We start from the raw sequence: 6,915 nt of genomic DNA, 5'->3' as shown, positions 1-6,915 counted from the left end.
AAAGAAGGATGCCCTTTGGGCTATGCAATGCCCTTGTAACTTTTCAAAGGTGTATACTTTCTATATTTTCTGACATGGTGGAAAAATTTTTAGAAGTATTCATGGGTGATTTTTCTGTCTTTGGCAATTCATTTAACACCTGCTTGCATAATTTAACTCTTGTGTTGAAAAGATGCCAAGAAATTAATCTGGTATTGAATTGGGAGAAATGCCATTTCATGGTTGCTGAAGGGATAGTTCTTGGGCATAAGGTTTCAATTAAAGGTATAGAAGTTGACAAAGCAAAAATAGAAATCATTGAAAAGCTTCCTATACCTGTTAATGTGAAAGCAGTGAGAAGTTTTCTTGGACATGCTGGTTTTTACAGGAGATTTATCAAAGATTTTTCAAAAATAGCAAAACCACTAAGTAATTTGCTAGTGATTGATAATCCTTTCATCTTTGATGACAATTGCAAGCATGCCTTTGAAACTTTAAAGAGAAAACTCACTACAACACTAATCATCACACCCGCAGATTGGGAATTGCCTTTTGAACTTATGTGTGATGCAAGTGACTTTGCAATTGGTGCTTGGTGCACGAATTGTAAATCACACTTTTCACAACTCGTACCACTAACCAGCAAGTGCACTAGGTCGTCCAAGTAATACCTTACGTGAGTAAGGGTCGAATCCCACGGAGATTGTTGGCTTGAAGCAATCTATGGTTATTTTGTAATTCTTAGTCAGGATATCAATTATGATTATCAGTTTGAATTGCGAAAAATAAAAGAGCATGAAATAAATACTTGTTATGCAGTAATGGAGAATATGTTGGAGTTTTGGAGATGCTTTGTCTTCTGAATCTCTGCTTTCCCCCTGTCTTCTTCTTCATGCACGCAAGGTTCCTCCTATGGCAAGCTGTGTTTTGGTGGATCACCGTTGTCAATGGCTACCATCCGTCCTCTCAGTGAAAATGGTCCAGGTGCGCTGTCACCGCACGGCTAATCATCTGTCGGTTCTCACTAATGCTGGAATAGGATCCATTGATCCTTTTGCGTCTGTCACTACACCCAACCCTTGTGAGTTTGAAGCTCGTCACAGTCATTCAATCCATGAATCCTACTCGGAATACCACAGACAAGGTTTAGACTTTCCGAATTCTCAAGAATGCTGCCAATGGATTCTAGCTTATACCACGAAGATTCTCATTAAGGAATCCAAGAGATACTCATTCAATCGAAGGTAGAACAGGAGTGGTTGTCAGGCATGCGTTCATAGATTGAGAATGGTGATGAGTGTCACGGATCATCACATTCATCATATTGAAGTGCGAATGAACATCTTAGATAGAAACAAGCGTGTTTGAATAGAAAACAGAAATAATTGCATTAATTCATCGAGACACAGCAGAGCTCCTCACCCCCAACAATGGAGTTTAGAGACTCATGCCATCAAAGAGTACAAAGTTCAGATCTAAAAATGTCATGAGGTCCAAAATAAATCTCTAAAAGTTGTTTAAATACTAAACTAGTAACCTAGGTTTACAGAAAATGAGTAAACTAAGATAGATAGTGCAGAAATCCACTTCTAGGGCCCACTTGGTGTGTGCTGAGGCTGAGACTTGAGCTTTACACGTGCCTAGGTTGTTTCTAGAGTTAAACGCCAGGTTGTAACCTCTTTCTGGCGTTTAACTCCAACTTGTAACCTGTTTCTAGCGTTTAACGCCAGAATGCAACATGGAACTGGCGTTGAACGCCAGTTTACATCATCTATCCTTGAGCAAAGTATGGACTATTATATATTGCCGGAAAGATCTGGATGTCTACTTTCCAACGCAATTGAGAGCGCGCCGATTGCAATTCTGTAGCTTCAAAAAATTCATTCCGAGTGCAGGGAGGTCAGAATCCAACAGCATCAGCAGTCCTTTTTCAGCCTGAATAAGATTTTTGCTAAGCTCCCTCAATTTCAGCCAGGAAATACCTGAAATTAAAGAAAAACACACAAACTCATAGTAAAGTCCAGAAATGTGATTTTTAATTAAAAACTAATAAAAATATAATAAAAAGTGACTAAAACATATTAAAAACTACCTAAAAACAATGCCAAAAAGCGTATAAATTATCCGCTCATCACAACACCAAACTTAAATTGTTGCTTGTCCCCAAGCAACTAAAAACAAGGTAGGATAAAAAGAAGAGAATATAAAATGAATTCCAAAAACATCTATGAAGATCAGTCTTAATTAGATGAGCGGGGCTATTAGCTTTTTGCTTCTGAACAGTTTTGGCATCTCACTTTATCCTTTGAAGTTCAGAATGATTGGCATCTATAGGAACTCAGAATTCAGATAATGTTATTGATTCTCCTAGTTCAGTATGTTGATTCTTGAATATAGCTACTTTATGAGTCTTGGCCGTGACCCTAAGCACTCAGATAGTGTTATTCAATCACATCTTTTTCAAAATTAATTTTCAATCATATCTTTTTAATTTCTAATTTCAAAATCTTTTTCAAAATCACTTAATTTCTTTCCTAATCTTAGTTTTCGAAAGTCATCAATCAAATTTTCAAAAATTTCTTTTAATTATTTCAAAATCTTTTAATTAATTTTCGAAAATTCTTCCCCTCTTCTCACATCCTTCTATTTAAGGGACTAACACTCCTCCTCAAGGTGCAATTCGAACCCTATCCCTCTTGATAAGTTCGAATTCTCCTCTCTCTACCTCCTCCTTCTATTCTTTCTTTCCTCTGGCACCTCAAGGAATCTCTATACTGTGACATAGAGGATTCCCTACTTTTTTGTTCTCTTCTCTTTCATATAAGCAGGAGCAAAGATAAAGGCATATTTGTTCAAGCTGATCCTGAATCTGAAAGGACCTTGAAGAGAAAACTAAGAGAAGCTAAAGCACAATTCTCTCTAGAGGGCCTAACAAAGCTCTTCAAGGAGGAAGAAGCCATGGCAGTCGAAAACAACAATGCCAACAATGCAAGGAAGGTGCTTGGTGACTTTACTGCACCTACTCCCAAATTCTATGGGAGAAGCATCTCAATCTCTGCCATTGGAGCAAACAACTTTGAGCTTAAGCCTCAATTAGTTTCTCTAATGCAACAGAATTGCAAGTTTTATGGACTTCCATTGGAAAATCCTTATCAGTTCTTAGTTGAATTCTTGCAAATCTGTGACACTGTCAAGACCAATGGGGTTGACCCTGAAGTCTACAGACTTATGCTCTTCCCTTTTGCTGTAAGAGATAGAGCTAGGACATGGTTGGACTCACAACCTAAAGAAAGCCTAAACTCTTGGGAAAAGCTAGTCAATGCCTTCTTGGCAAAGTTCTTTCCACCTCGAAAATTGAGTAAGCTTAGAGTGGAAGTCCAAACCTTCAGACAGAAGGAAGGTGAATCCCTCTATGAAGCTTGGGAAAGATACAAGCAATTGATCAGAAGGTGCCCTTCTGACATGCTTTCAGAATGGAGCATCATAGGTATTTTCTATGATGGTCTGTCTGAACTATCCAAGATGTCATTGGATAGCTCTGCTGGAGGATCTCTTCATTTGAAGAAGACGCCTGCAGAAACTCATGAACTAATTGAAATGGTTGCAAATAACCAATTCATGTACATTTCTGAAAGGAATCCTGTGAATAATGGGACAACTCAGAAGAAAGGAGTTCTTGAGATTGATACTCTGAATGCCATATTGGCTCAGAATGAAATATTGACCCAACAAGTCAATATGATTTCTCAGAGTCTGTCTGGAATGCAAGCAGCAACAGGCAGTACTAAGGAAGCTTCCTCTGAAGAAGAAGCTTATGATCTTGAGAACCCAGCAATGGAAGAGGTGAATTACATGGGAGAACCCTATGGAAACACCTATAATCCTTCATGGAGAAATCATCCAAATCTCTCATGGAAGGATCAACAGAGACCTCAATAAGGTTTCAACAACAATAATGGTAGAAGAAACAGGTTTAGCAATAGCAAGGCTTTTCCATCATCTTCTCAGCAACAAACAGAGAATTCTAAGCAGAGCCACTCTGATTTAGCAACCATTGTCTCGGATCTAATCAAAACCACTTAAAGTTTCATGACTGAAACAAGATCCTCCATTAGAAATTTGGAGGCACAAGTAGGTCAGCTGAGTAAAAAAATTATTGAACTCCCTCCTAGTACTCTCCCAAGCAATACAGAAGAGAATCCAAAGAGAGAGTGCAAAGCCATAAATTCGTCTCACATGGCCAAACCTGGAGAGGAGGAAGAGGCAGTGATCTCCACTAAGGAAGACCTCAATGGACGTCCACTGACCTCCATGGAGCTCCCTGATGAGGAACCATGGGAATCTGAGGCTCACACTGAGACTATAGAGATTCCATTGAATTTACTTTTTCCATTCCTGAGCTCTGATGAGTATTCCTCCTCTGAAGAGGATGAAGATGTTATTGAAGAGCAAGTTGCTAAGTATCTTGGAGCAATCATGAAGCTAAATGCCAAGTTATTTGGTAATGAGACATGAGAGGATGAACCCCCCTTGCTCATCGAAGAACTGGATGACTTGACTAGGCAGAGATTACCTCTGAAGAGACAAGATCCTGGAAAGTTCTCAATACCTTGTACCATAGGCACCATGACCTTTGAGAAGGCTCTGTGTGACCTAGGGTCAAGCATAAACCTCATGCCTCTCTCTGTAATAGAGAAGCTAGGGATCATTGAGGTACAAGCTGCAAGAATCTCACTGGAGATGGCAGACAATTCAAAGAAACAAGCTTATGGACTTGTAGAGAATGTCTTGGTAAAGGTTGAAGACCATTACATCCCTTCTGATTTCATAATCCTAGAGACTGGAAAGTGTATGGATGAATCCATCATCCTTGGCAGACCCTTCCTAGCCACAGCAAAAGCTGTGATTGATGTTGACAGAGGAGAATTGATCATTCAAGTGAATGAAGATTCCCTTGTGTTTAAAGCTCAAGGATATCCCTCTGTCACCATGGAGAGGAAGCATGAAGAGCTTCTCTCAATACAGAGTCAAACAGAGCCCCCACAGTCAAACTCTAAGTTTGGTGTTGGGAGGCCACAACCAAACTTTAAGTTTGGTGTTGAACCCCCACATTCAAACTCTAAGTTTGGTGTTGGGAGGTTCCAACATTGCTCTGAACATCTGTGAGGCTCCATGAGAGCCCACTGTCAAGCTATTGACATTAAAGAAGCACTTTTTGGGAGGCAACCCAATTGTTAATTATCTATGTTAAATTTCTATTTTCTTTTGTTATTTTATGTTTTCTATAGGTTGATGATCATGTGAAGTCACAAAAACAATTGAAAAAGCAAAAACAGAAGGAAAAATAGAATGAAAAACAGAACACCCTGGAGGAGAAACTTACTGGCGTTTAAACGCCAGTAAGGGTAGCAGAATGGGCGTTAAACGCCCAGTCTGGCACCATTCTGGGCGTTTAACGCCAGAAATGGGCACCAGACTGGCGTTTAATGCCAGAAATGGGCAAGAAGCTGGCGTTAAACCCAGAAATGGGAAGCAGCCTGGCGTTTAACGCCAGGATTGGCAGCAAGGGGCGTTTTGCACGCCACATGGTGCAGGGATGAGAAATCCTTGACACCTCAGGATCTTTGGTCCCCACAGGATCCCCACCTACCCCACCTCTCTCTCTTCTTCACCCATTCACCAATCACCTCAATACCTCTTCCCCAAAAACCCCTCACCTATCAAATCTTACCCTCTTCTCCATAATCCCTTTACCAATCCACATCCATCCATCATAAAACCCGACCTACCTCACCATTCAAATTTAAACCACTTCCCCACCCAAACCGACCCATAATGGCGAACCTTACCCCCCCTCCACTCCTATATAAACCCATCTTCACTTCTTCATTTTCACACACTACTTCTCCCCCTTGGCCGAAATACTAAGCCCCTCCATCTCCTCTATTTCTTCTTCTTCTACTCTCTTCTTTCTTCTTTTGCTCGAGGACGAGCAACCTTCTAAGTTTGGTGTGGTAAAAGCTAAAGCTTTTTTTTGTTTTATTTTTTCATAACCATTAATGGCACCAAAGGCCGAAGAAATCTCTAAAAAGAGGAAAGGGAAGGCAAAAGCTTCCACCTCTGAGTCATGGGAGATGGAGAGATTCTTCTCAAGGGTGCATCAAGACCACTTCTATGAAGTTGTGGGCAAGAAGAAGGTGATCCCCGAGGTCCCTTTTAAGCTCAACAAGGGCGAATATCCGGAGATCCGACATGAGATCCGAAGAAGAGGTTGGGAAGTTCTCACCAACCCCATTCAATAAGTCGGAATCTTAATGGTTCAAGAGTTTTATGCCAATGCATGGATCTCCAAGAACCATGATCAAAGTGTGACCCCGGATCCTAAGAATTGGCTTACAATGGTCCGAGCGAAATACTTAGACTTTAGTCCGAAAAATGTAAGGTTGGCATTCAACTTGCCCATGATGCAAGGAGATGCACACCCATACACTAGAAGGGTCAACTTTGATCAAAGGTTGGACGAAGTCCTTATGGACATCTGTGAAGAGGGCGCTCAATGAAAGAGAGATTCAAGAGGGAAGCCGGTTCAACTAAGAAGGAATGACCTTAAGCCCGTGGCTAGGGGATGGTTGGAATTCATCCAACACTCAATCATTCCCACTAGCAACCGGTCTGAAGTTACTATAGATCGGGCTATCATGATTCATAGCATCATGATTAGAGAGGAAGTAGAAGTTCATGAAGTTATGTCCCAAGAACTCTACAAGGTGGCGGATAAGTCCTCTACTATGGCAAGGTTAGCCTTCCCTCATCTCATTTGTCACCTCTGCAATTCAGCTGGAATGGACATAGAGGAAGACATCCTCATTGATGAGGACAAGCCTATCACTAAGAAAAGGATGGAGCAAACAAGAGATTCCAGTCATGGACAAGAGC

At 40.7% G+C, this 6,915-nt stretch overlaps 1 non-coding gene across 1 annotated transcript; it reads right to left on the bottom strand.

Annotated features, from left to right (window-relative positions):
• Positions 1 to 3,339: 3,339 nt before the first annotated feature.
• Positions 3,340 to 3,447, bottom strand: LOC112724792 (small nucleolar RNA R71). Its single transcript, XR_003163937.1, has one exon. It is a non-coding gene; the product is annotated as a small nucleolar RNA R71 (small nucleolar RNA).
• Between the last annotated feature and the right edge of the window lie 3,468 nt (positions 3,448 to 6,915).

The sequence above is a fragment of the Arachis hypogaea genome, chromosome 11, assembly GCF_003086295.3.
Source record: "Arachis hypogaea cultivar Tifrunner chromosome 11, arahy.Tifrunner.gnm2.J5K5, whole genome shotgun sequence".
NCBI lineage: Eukaryota > Viridiplantae > Streptophyta > Magnoliopsida > Fabales > Fabaceae > Arachis > Arachis hypogaea.
The sequence above is the reverse complement of the archived record's forward strand: the minus strand, read 5'-3'. Positions and strand labels throughout refer to the sequence as shown.